Source organism: Amborella trichopoda, chromosome 13 (assembly GCF_054954075.1).
Source record: "Amborella trichopoda isolate Santa Cruz 75 chromosome 13, AtrichopodaSantaCruz75HAP2 v2.0, whole genome shotgun sequence".
Lineage (NCBI taxonomy): Eukaryota > Viridiplantae > Streptophyta > Magnoliopsida > Amborellales > Amborellaceae > Amborella > Amborella trichopoda.
In genome coordinates this window covers 9335254-9348465 of record NC_142348.1, presented here as the reverse complement: position 1 = coordinate 9348465, position 13212 = coordinate 9335254, and the positions used below count along the sequence as shown (strand labels likewise).

The window sequence follows — 13212 nt, the reverse complement described above, 5'->3', positions numbered from 1 at the left end:
GTTCATTATGGAATAAGGATGTAGTTCATATTGGAACGCTTTGGTCTGGTATAAAGGCATCCATCCCAGAGTTTCCTTGATGAGTTGGAAAATTGCAAACAATGCCATTGTTATTAATAAGAAAATTAGGTCTATGACATTCCTTTAGTTTCAAACTGCACACTATGTGGAAATAGCATGAAAACTAGGGACCATTTATTTGTTACTTGTTGTTTTGCTAATAGCATGTGGGCTGGATTTCCAATTTGTTTGGATTACCTCTTCCCTTTGACATGTCTTTTGAAGCATTTAGCAATAAATGGAAAACACCGGGATGCCATGGCAGAACAAAGGATCTATGGATTATTGGATGGTCTCATATCATCACTACAATATGGATATCCAGAAACAAATGTCCATTTGATGAAGGCCGGCCAATGTCTCAACTTCAATGGTCAAAGAAATGGATTATGGAGTACATCTCTTCAATAACTTCTAATTGGAGAGAATTCAAAACAAAGTTTGTGAGTGATTTATTACCCATAAGAAGGCTTCATAAAATCCAAGGAATGATCCGTTCTTCTTGGAGGTCATATGGTTTCCGCCTATGCCTGGATGCACCAAACTCAATATAGATGGATGCTCTAAGGGCAACCCAGGACGGTCGGGTTTTGGAGGTATATTAAGAGATTCTTCATGACTCGTGCTTGGTTCTTTTTCAGGACCTATTCCTATAGGAACAAATATCTGCGGAGCTTAATGCATTTATTTATGGTGTCAAATATGTCATTAGAAAAGGTTTCACAAATGTTTGGATTGAATGTGATTTTTTTGGTATTATATTGGCCACAAGATCCAGTTTGGTACTATGGTGTATTCAAATCAGATGGCAAAATGCAATTGCTTCCTTAAACAAAATCTCATGAAAAATCTCACATGTATATAGGGAAGAAAATGCCACAGTAGACAAAATGGCGAACATTGGTTGCCATATGTATGTATATCAAGAGTGGGATACATACCCAAATTCTGTTGGATATCATACCTCATGAGATGCAGCTGGAAGACAGAGAGATAGATTTAAGTAATGGATTATATGATGAAGAATCAGGTTTATAAATATATCCTGGAGATTGATCATGGGAGTGTGAATTCGGTGTTTTTGTCATGACTTCAGTCCTCATTACTACTGGTTATGCCGTAGGTGATAATATCGGGAATTTTGTTCTCCAATACTCAATTGTATCGTAAATCACCCTCTATATATTTTATATTCTTTTTTAATGAAAATTACTTACTTCTAGCATATATATATATATATATATATATATATATATATATATATATATATATATATATATATATATAATACACTATATATTATATATTGTTTAATCTCTAATATAACAATAATATTAAATATTATGTAATATTTAAATAAACATGACTTTATATTTCAACGTGTTGTTAAACAAAGGTAAAACATATACATTTAGAACTTTTTTAAATAACTTGTTTCTTCTCAGCAAAGAAGAACTTCCAATTTCCAGAAGACATTTACCTTGCAGTTATCAAACACACCCAAAGGCTAAGAAGTGGATAGGGATTGTCTTCACTATAAACATTGCTAGTAGTTAACCTTTTCAGTGCTCCAGGCCTAGTGAAAATTACAAAAATAATTATGAATTCATAAACAATTTTCGGAAAAAATTAAGGTGCCAGGGTTATAGTTTATTCAAAGGATTCTATATTGGAATGTAGGCCTATTAATAAATCTATTTCTAAAAAATTGCGGTGCCCATATACATTGAAATGGAAGCCTATTAATAAATCTATTTTTGAGATAGATTTTTAGACTTAATTGAAATGTAATCTCTACCATCGAGATCATGAATGTGAAAAAATAAGTAAAATTTAAAACTATAAATAATAATTCTAGTAAGAAAAGATTTGGACCGTTAGTTTCCATTGTTTTTAGATGGAACACCTACTTGCATCCATCTTTAAGATGGATGCTTTACACTTTTTGGACCGCATATATAGTTATGCGGTCCAGCCCACATGAAACAATTTTTCTTTCTATATTATGAGACCATTTACATTTATTATAAGGATATCACAATTGCTATTGAATGTCAAATTAAATGGCTTGGGGTATATCAAGAAATTTGAGAAAATTTTTTGTTTTAAAATTTTGAGTCCAGTCAATGAACTCAATTTAATATTGATAGATAAGAATGATTGTGATCTCCTTGTATTAAAATAAGAAAAAAGTTTATATGGAGCCAAGGCTCTAAACAATCAAATTAGAGCCCACCTCAAAAAGTTCACTAGAAGATATTGGTTTGATGCCCAAATAAGCTTAAATTAATAGCTCAACATCAAGATGCACAGACATGAGAAAACAAATAGATTTCAAGTTTTAAAAATAGTGCATCTTGTAACACATTTTTTTACCGTCAATTTTCATATTTTTAAGTTTTCATATATCTGCTCGATCTATACTATTTTTAAAGATTTAAATTTCTAATTAAAGATGAAAGTATATTTCAAAGGTATCACAAAGATTTCTAGTATTGAAACCATATTTCTCGACACTATTTCAAGGTGGGCTTTACTTGTTTAGAGCCTCAGCTCTATACAAACCGCACTGTTAAAATAAATAGTCTTTTTTATAATTTTCCTTATTTGTCACACTCTCTACGCTTACGTCCAAATAAAGGAATTGAAATTCGAAAACAAAGGATAAATAATTCAGTCATGGCAGTTCTTGACCCTTTCTCTTTATTAATTAAGTTGAAGATGATATTGTTGGCTCAAAACAACTACGTTACCATTCCTGGTCGTGGGACAAATAAGCTTTCTAGACCCCACTAAATCACTTTGTTTTCCTAGGTAGCCTTAAGAACCACTAAACTATTACTTTGTTTAAAACATACTTGACCACTTACTTAATGATGCAACTAATCCATCATTCATAACCCAATCAGCACCTCCATTACATTGTTTGATTATATATGTATTATTCCTTTGAGATGAGTCAGTCAAGCAGTTAATATATTGAACCCAAAGTCTATTGCAGCCCCCCTGGTCAACCAGAGTTTGGTAAGATGTTACATCATTTGATATATGGACAACAAGAAAGAGAGAAGAAAAACTAGGCTAGGACTAGTGTAGGAAAAATCGAGCGGTTCAAATCGAAATCGGGTTAGATCGAAATCGGTTGGTTCCGGTTTCGGCCAATTTTGGTGAACTAGCCGGGTATTTCAGAAAAAAGGAAAATTACTTATATATTCGTTATAGTTTCTGTTAATACCAAAATACCAAATAATTTTTGTTACTATTGGAATATCCGTTTTTTCACTTCATAACAAAAAAAATTTTAAAAAAATACAAGTTTTTTACCTTTTTTCGGCTTTTGAACAATCGAAATGACTGGATTTTCGGTTTTACAAAAATCGAAAATATGCTAATTTCAGTTGTTGAACAACCGAAAATAGCCGGTATCAATTAAGTTTTTGGAATACACAATCCTATTTCGATTGTTCAACAACCGAAAATAAAACATTTTCAGTTATTGAACAACCGAAAGTAAGAATGCAAATTCTAAGCTTCTGTTTTATTTTCGGTTATTCAACAACCGAAAATAGGGCATTTTCAGATGTTGGACCATCGAAAATAGGACATTTTCAGATGTTGAACAATAAAAATATTCAACAAGATATTTTTGGATGTTCAACAAGACATTTTCAGACGTTGAACAACCGCAAATGTTCAACAATACGCAATCTTGTTTTCTGTTGTTCAACAACAACAAAAAATAGCATTTTCGGATGTTGAACAACCGAAAATAGTACTTCATATTCTAGCAAGCTTCTGCCGATTTTTGGTTGTTCAAAAACAAAAAAAAGGTAGAAAAGTCTTTTTTTTTTTAAATTTTCGTTATGAAATAAAAAAAACAAGCATTCCAGTAATAACATAAATTATTTGGTGTTTTGGTAATAATGAAAACTATAACAGATATATACTTAATTTTCCTTTTAAAAAAATATAAAAAAAATTTATAAAATCCCAAAAAAATAAAATATTTTGTTTGTAACTCATTTTTTAATGTTTTTCATCATTTTGACAAAGATTGGAAATTGTTTTGACCATTAATACTTATTTTTACATTTTTCCATATTTGTTTTGAAAATTTTCAAAAATACTCCTGGGTACAAATCTATTTCTTAAAATCTATTTTTTTCATTAATTTTCAACTTCATTTAGATGTACTTTGTTTAATCATGGTTTAAGCACATTTTTTATATTTTATTTTTTAATTTTCTGAACACTTTTTTTGACCAAAGACCTGCCCGGTTAACCATTCGGATTAGATTTTTGCTCCATTGGTTAGGATCCAGAAGAGAGAGATTCTCAACCATATTTGTATTCCTGTACGTGAAACGTAGATACTCTGTCGTGGTGAAAAGATTTCGTGCTTCTGTTGGACTATATTGTTCATTTGCGCGCATGGGCAACTCACGCTATGGATATTTTTTGGTATCCCATGAACAATTGTTCACTTTTTTCCTTTTTAAAGGTAGTTATTTCTACTTCACATTGCAGCTCTAAAATTATTGCATATATGTTAGTACATGAATAAACAAAATAAATAGTCCATAAACAAAGTCTAAAACAGCCAATTTAAGGTTCAAAATGTTTTTTTGGATTCATGATTGTGGCGGTAAAGATTATCGACATGTAAAGTACTAGTTTTTTTAGTTTAGCTCTATACTGGATTTTTGAAATGAGATTCTAATCACAATGATCAATAGACCAGGAACTGAACTGGTGAGGAGTCTGATGCAGTAAAAATCAGCCCGATCGGCAATCAGACAAGTTTGACCAGTCTTTAAAAATATTAATAAAAAAAATTTTTACAAAATCCAGAATTTACTTTGAACCAAACATACTAAGATGACACTTATCGGCGGTCTGACCAATTGGACTACCAGTTCAATTTGGTCATGAAAACTATGCTTATAGCTTCATTTTTAATAAATTAAATCAGTCTTTTCCCACCTGGAAAATGCAGGATCACCTTGAAAACTACAGTTGTATGGGTAATAGAAAAACAATTAAGACAAGACGAATTCGTCTCTAGTTTGGTTTTTGAAGCAGTGTCAAAGGTTGTCAAGGTTATTTTGAGGGAAATTTATCAAAAGTATTCGAAAATGTATTTTGCACATTTGCAACTATTCCAACTCAACACTCCGCATTTTCATATAGTTATTTTGAAATAAAATCAAAAAATATGAATGAAGTGTTAAATTATCCATCTCTTATGAGTAGGGTGATAAATTTCTCTTATTTTAATTGAGATGATGAATCCATTTCAAGACCTATAAACATTGAATTTAGTAAAAATTTCCTAAGAATTCAAAAAAAAATTCTGATCTATTTTCCTAAGACATGGACCACATTATTTTAGAGAGAAAGAAGCTCATAGGGGTATGGGTGAGGAACCTGTGTTTCATCTTGGTCTTTGAGTCAAAAACATGTGGTCTGGATTGGGGTTTAATTTATCCCCAATTGTCTTTCAAACTGACTCAACAAATTTCACATCTATTGGTCATCTTGGCATTTAAGGGGTTTTTATTCCTCGGTCAAGGTTGAGCCCAACCGTTTCTATGGGGCATCACCTTCATGCATGCTCCAAATCAAAACTTGGGTGTTTGTCTCGAATTTTTATGTCTATCAAGCAGGTTCATGGATTTGCGAGAATTCTTTTATTTATGATAGATAACCATGCAAAAAATTGCATAAAGAAAAATAAATAAACAAATTTGACGAATTCGAAAAAAGGTTTTTTGATGTTGGACAAAGAACTAATTGATCATCTCAATATTGAGAAGTATAAAGAGGAGAAAACAATAGAGATAAGTCCTAAAATTAGTACACCTTGTAATACATTATCTAAATTATCTATTTTCAAGATTTTCATGCATTTATATATCTGCTTGATTTGAAGTATTTTTGGAATTCAAAATTTTATGATGAGAAACAAAAATAGATTTTCACATCATCCTAAGAGTTTTCGACACCAAAATTATGTCTCAGGACAAAGTGTAGGGAGCATCTTTACTTGGTTGTTTAAGGTTGCAATCTTATGTAAACCACACACTTTTAAGTTAAGGGCAAGCTTTATATGTTTCCTCTACAATATAAAACTTATATACTTCCCTTTATCCAACCGTCCAGTCAGAATGGAGGGCTAAGATTGCCCCAATCACAATGTCACATCTTTACACTATTTTATTTTTAATGTTTTTTTTATAAACTATTTTGATACCAAATTTTTGGTGTCCAATCCTCTATTAAACTTGCACTAGTAAAAAATATAAAAAAAATATTTTCAATAAAATAAAATGATCAAAATACCCTTAAAATTTTCAAGGGGTATTTTGTTCATTATACTTTATCAAAAAATTATTTTTAATATTTTTTATAAGTGCAACCAAATGAGAAGATGATAGGTACGAAATTTCATATTCATACAATTTGTAAAAAAAAATTAAAAATAAAATACTTTAATACGTCGGATCTAAGATCAAATGGTGAGTGGTTCTCTTGATCAAAATTGGATGGCTGGATGTTAAGGGAAGCTTAGATCTTCTATGCTGTAGAGGAAGTATAGAAACATTTCCCTTAAGTTAATAGGTACTATTATTAATATCCATTATAGAAGTTGGAAATAGTGAGAAAGTATATAGGGATTATGACATCATTGAAGGTATGGCCCTTATTAAAACGGAATAATGGGCCATGAGTCATGTAGCTTACCTTAATTATTTAGGAGAAAAGCTTTAACACTGATACCGATGATCATTCAAGGCTCAAATTCTTTTCAAAAATAAAAGAGATCGTCGCCCTAACTACTTGATATTTTATTTTACCAATATTTTCCTAATAAATTTATTCGTATCTTGTTTTTTAGATACCATTGGATGGGTACTTCATATCTCATTTTTTATGTTTCGCGTTGATATAATTTAGGGGTCCTCTGGGTACATCCCCAAAACGTGAAACTTACCTTATGTGGTGTCGTTTCATCAAGCCTAAATTTTTGCTATCACGAAAAGGGAGATTTTGTTTTTATATAAATGAATTCACAATTGCCATTCAAATCATAAAATAAATTGGGATGCAGTTTCTATAAGGCTTAGTAACAAAAAATAAAAAATCCTAAAGCCTCACCTCTAAATTTCATTCGAAGAGACTTTGGACATGGGAAATTTCTATGATGCTCGAAAATCCATTTTTACCATCGATTATGGAACATGTAGCTCAAATAATAATACAAATCTTGTGGATTTGTGATTACTTTGAAATGGGATCTAGATAATGTGTGATAATATATGTTATTTTTAATACTTGAAATTTTAAAATTTTCACAACCATAGTGGTGAAAGTCAAAATTTGAAAGTTTTTCTCAACAAACATAGCAATTTTCTATGAGTTTTGAAGTGAGGCTTTCTTATTTTGATACAGTTCCAGCCCTAAAAATTATATTTCATAAATTATTTCATAACTTCACAATATTGGCACAAATTCCAATGTTCATCGGTTTTTGCCCCAAAAACTTAACCAAGAGTTACAGGGCACATGGTGAAATGCATATGCCTATAAAAACTAAAAATGGCAACACTGACTATTAATGGCTACTTTTCAAAATTAATCCATTTACTTGGAGAAAAAGATTTTTAATGATGATGACTATTCAAAAGTATAAAATCCATCAAAATCTAACTTCTCCTCTCTTCTTCGGCCTCCGTACCCATCTTTCTTCCTTATTCCTCTTCATTAATTAGGTAAGGTTTGCCTTTATATTTTCAAATCTTTTTATTCCATTTTTTGTCTTTGTTAGATTTCTCGTCTTTGCATTCTCATTCTATCCTTTCTAATCCGCATTGACTTGGCCACAGATGTTTTTTAATTAACCCTCTATTTCTTTTTACGGGAAATTTAGATACTGATTATGTTGTGTCAAGTACAACATGAAAACACGTTTATGTCAAATTATAGGCCGTACCTCTTTCTTTGTTCTTTTTTTATTTTTTTTGCATTTTATTTTTTTTATTTTTATTTTTTATTTTTTATAGCTAAGCCTGTCCAATAAACCCGAATATTAGGTGGGTTTTTTAATTTGAATGAAAAACAACTACCTTCTAAATACCGGGCAGCCATCTCTCTATTCTTTTTACCTTGCTAATACGTATTCTTGGTCCATAAAATCTGTCTCTAAAACCATTCCAAATCTATTGTCTGCCCCCGCTTTCTCTCTGTAGCTCTCTTTCTCTCTTGTCTACCTCTGCTCTCTCTCTCTCTCTATCTGTACGTCTCTTTTCTCTGCATAAACAAAGGAAGATCATCACCCACTCTCGCACCATTATCCTGACATAAAATCTTTCGTTCATTAACAATCCAAAGGAATGAGAATTTTCCATTTTAAAAAGGAGAACCACAGGAATCACATGATATAAAAATACTTCCTCGAGAACCCTCATACATATTCCAACAATGGCCACTGTTGATTGTGATGTCCAAGGCCACTCCAATCGAGAATTACGTAATTCGGCATTTTTGGCTGTCAATTTTAGAAGGGATTTCAAAGATTACAAGTATTGCGAAAATTGCAGTTGCCCATCATTCAGCAGAGGAGTCATTTGCTGTAAATCAAGCGATCTTGGAATATAAAACCAACTGCGCCCTTTGTTACAAAAAAAACCTTTACTGCAACAAACCCCATCATTCTCTTTCTCTCAAACAATCAACAAATCTTCAATGTTTTTAGAGACATAAACCCGGTTTCATCATTCTCAAAGAAAATCCACAACCCGGGAGCCATGGGAACCAAAACAAGAAGCAACAAAAAAACCCATGGACCTTACACTCATTGCTTCTTTGTCGCCTCCATTCTCTCAAGTAAAGTTGCATTCTCCGCTTCCATCCTCATCTTCAGATTCTGGTAATCACAACATAAAAACAACCACCTTTGCCAACAGCTGAGGAACAAATTTCTTTTAATGAACCGAGCAACCATTTTGGTTGCTCTGGTTGTAGAGAGAGAAGAAGGAGAGAGTGTCGTATAGAAGAGAAATGAGGGAAACAAATGGTGAAGTTGGTTTTAGGTTTCAGAGAGCTGTTAGGTAATTGCATTATCGAACGCTTGTTTTCGTTCAAACTAAAAAAACTCATTTCAATGTTCGGTTTACAAGAGGAGATAACTTAAAAAAAAAAAAAAACTTCTCGGAAGAGAGACAGCCGCCCGTAACTTTGGATAAAAGTGTTCCCATATTTTATTTAACGCTGCCAATATGACCTTCACATAAATTTTTCTTTTTTTTATTATTACTATTATAGAGTAAGTAGGTGGGGGAGAAGGACCCTACCTATTTTTCATTAATAAAAATTAAGACAGGACAACTTCATTATTTTTCACATAGCCTTCACTTTCATGTCAAAAACTTAATAACATTAAAAATACTTGCAAAAATCCATTTTGTCATATTCTACCTTGGCAAATTCCCAATTTCCTCAACATCTCAAGGTAATTTGATCTCTATATAAGTGCATACTAACCACCAAGGTTGCAAGAAACAAGAGGGACCATAATGGCTTCTTCCCAGTGGCGTCTACATTCGATGGCCTTCATTATTTCCCTGGCTTTGCTTTCTCAAACTTGCAAGAACATGCCATGGTCAATATTGTAAAATCTCAAATTCAAGAACAATTTTTAGCTTTTGTTTAAATTTTTAACTCATTTTTTGTTTGGTTTTGATCAACAGTTTGGATGAAAGGATTGATGACAAAACTGGAGCCACACAAGACGTGGGGATTATTAAAATGAGGCATATTTTAAAGGCACTAAGAGAACCGGTGGCGAGTCCACTGCCTCCCAGATTAAATCCGCAGAGTCCGTGGTCCAAAGCTCAGGATGGTCCAAACTAATCGCAATGTCAATTATATATATTATCATCATATATGAGACCACATATGGATTGTGTTATTCCTAGAATTATATATAAAAAATGATATTATTTGGAGAAATCTCTAATTGGATGGAACAATTATCGCTCTTGATTTCCTCTTTCTACTGAATTTACGTGTGCTCGTACATTATTCTTAAACGTAGAAAATTTATTGAAAAATATTGTATTTTAATGCTTCTTAATGGTACATTTGTTTCGCTCTTCGGTTGTTGCACAAAGTTTGAGAAATTTTTGTTTTTTTTGTTTTTAACTTTGAGTTTAGTCAATGAAACACTCTCAACCATCGGATTTGAAATCTGACAGACAAGAATGATTGTGATCTACATGTATTAAAAGTAATTGGTCTCTTTATATACTTTTCCCGAAAATAAATGTTGCCAATGGAAAGCAAATGATGTATTGATCATTTCCTAATTAAAGGATAAACAATATTAGTTGCTTTGGAAGTCCAAAGAAGCTCACCACCATGCTCAATTGTAAACAAACGATCAGGAAAACTCCAGGAACTAATATTTAACCAACAGGTCGCTTTAATTAGGGAAAGCATCGTTAAAGGTTGGGGTAGAAGGGGAGGGAGAGGGGCTGTTGGCCCATAATATTATTGCTCACCAATGAAATCCGTGGTCAATTACAAGTTTCATCTTGAAATCATGACAAGATTTTATGTACTTCAAAATTTCAAATATCTCTCTCCTAGAAAAAAGGTTTATACCTCCGAGGGTTATTACGCCCTTATGACAATGTGGGCAATTCTGTATGGCGAGAATCTTCGAATAGAGACTCAAGGGAAGATCTCCTCTTTGGAGAGGAGAATGATGGCTTAGGAGGTAAAACTAAAGTTTGCGAGTTACCATCAAGCATTTCAACCACCTTCATCATACTTAGACGGTCAGCAGCGTTGGTCTGTATGCATCAGAAACCAACCACAATCATCCTTTTTTCCATTTTCTTTTCCTTTCTTTTGATATCTCCCAATTCAAGATCTCCTCCACATTCAAGGTGAGAATATACCCAATCTGGAAAGTATGCCTCGCTAGAATTAGTCGCTTGTTGATCAAAATTCTTTCTCCCACCAACCATTTCCAAAAGCAACATTCCAAAGCTATATGCATCTGATTTATGTGAAACAACCCCAAATAATCTTGAATATACTTCAGGAGCCATGTAACCGATCATTCTTGGCACGCCAGTTAGTGCTATTACACTTAAATTGTTGGAGTATAGCTTTGCGAGACCAAAATAAAAAATCTTGGGGCAAAAATCTTCATCCAACAAAATGTTATGAGGCTTGATGTCGAGATGGAGTGTGCGATTTTCGCAACCACGGTGCAAATACTTGGCCCACGACTTGTACCAAGTGCTACTTTGTGCAGTGTTTCCCAATGGAGGCTGTGGCTTCACGGTTTGTCAAAGAAAATGAATCTTTCAAGCGATCCATTGGGCATGAAGTCATATATAAGTGCTCTTTTCCAACATTGCTCAAAAACCAATAAGGCGAACCACATTTATGTGGTGTATACAGCCAATGGTTGCCACTTCATTAGTAAATTCTGCATCACTACCCTTTGGTTCTACTAGCACCTTTACAGCAATGAGGCGCCCGTCAATGAGTTTACCCTTGTAAACACTTTCAAAGCCTCCCTGACCTAACTTTTCTCTCAGGTTGTTGGTCATTTTCTTGATGTCCTTATATGAGTATCTTGTGGGCATTTAATTTCCATAATTATTAAGGAACTCCTCAACATTCTGGCCCTTAACTCCTTTGGACATTCTTAATGTTCCTTTGGACGTCTTGACAGCTGCTATTGTTACAATTAGTATTGCTCCCATTGCAATTGAAACACATGTAAGAAGAGATAAAACATTTATGAGCAACAATGGCATAGTGGCAAGATGTCTAGCAAGAGTGAGATCTGTGAGATATGGGTAGGAATCAAAAGTTTGTAAGGATAATATCGGAGGATGATAAATAAATTTTTCAAACTCCAACATGGAAGGTCATGCTGGTCCCAAGCCCAAATAAAAGAGGAGGATAGCGTTAGTAGGCGGTCAGTATAATCTACATATTTTCTTGAATCCTAAACTGGTGGAACAAGATTCGTGTAACCAACCCCAAATAGTTGAGGTAAGGATCGGATGATGATGATTATTATTATTATTTAACTTGGTTATTGATTTGGATTATTCATTCTAAATAAGTGAAATTTGCACTAAACATCAAAAATATATCCATCCAATTAGATAGTCATTGGAGAAGTCAGAATAGCTGGAATAATACGGATGATAGACAGAGAGAGAGAGAGAAAGAAGGTCATTGATTTGGATTATTCATTCAAAATAAGAGAAATTTGCCCCAAACATCAAAGATTCGTCCATCAATTAGACAGTCGAAGGTAAAGTTCGAATAATAGGCATACTTTGGGAGAGAGAGAGAGAGAGAGAGAGAGAGAAGAGATTTTTGCTGCCTCTGTCATTACCTGCAAATTAGCAATCCAGATAAACAACATTAGAGAGAGGAGAATAAAATGAGTAACTGATAAAAAAATTAAAAAAAAAATAATTACTACATATTTCTATGTCAAACCATGATGAGATCGCCATGAATGTTTCTCAATAAACCACAAAATTAGATTAGAAAAATGAAGATCTTGTTATACACATCATTTACTTGTTGGGCAAGTCGCAACGAAAAAACTTAAACTTGACAACCAATAAATATAGAGAAGATAGAAATTTCTGACCCCACGAAATGATTCACATTTCTCCAAGATATTACTTCTTTTATGAATTTTTCAGGAGTACTATTATCAAACTCAAGGTCATTGATTTGGATTATTCATTCGAAATATGTACAATTTATACTAAACATAAAAAATCTATCCATCCAATCAGATAGTCATTGAAGTTTAAATATAGACATAATTGGGATGTGAGAGAGAGAGAAAGACCTATTATCAATTACTGGCAAAATAGCATTCCAAAATAAATATTATAAAGAGGAGAATAGAATATATAGTTAATTAAAAATGTTAATTACTTAGTACATACTTATATGTCCAACCATGATGACATCACTAAGAATGTTTCTCAATATTCCACAAAATTAGATTAGAAATATAAAGATCTTGTTATGTACATTGTTGGCTTGGAGGGCGAGCCACAATGGAAACAATAACCTAATAGCTAATAAATATGGAGT

The 13212-nt window shown here is 32.7% G+C and overlaps 1 pseudogene; it reads right to left on the bottom strand.

The window, feature by feature from the left end:
- Positions 1 to 10925: 10925 nt before the first annotated feature.
- Positions 10926 to 11723, bottom strand: LOC105421711 (rust resistance kinase Lr10 pseudogene; annotated as a pseudogene).
- Between the last annotated feature and the right edge of the window lie 1489 nt (positions 11724 to 13212).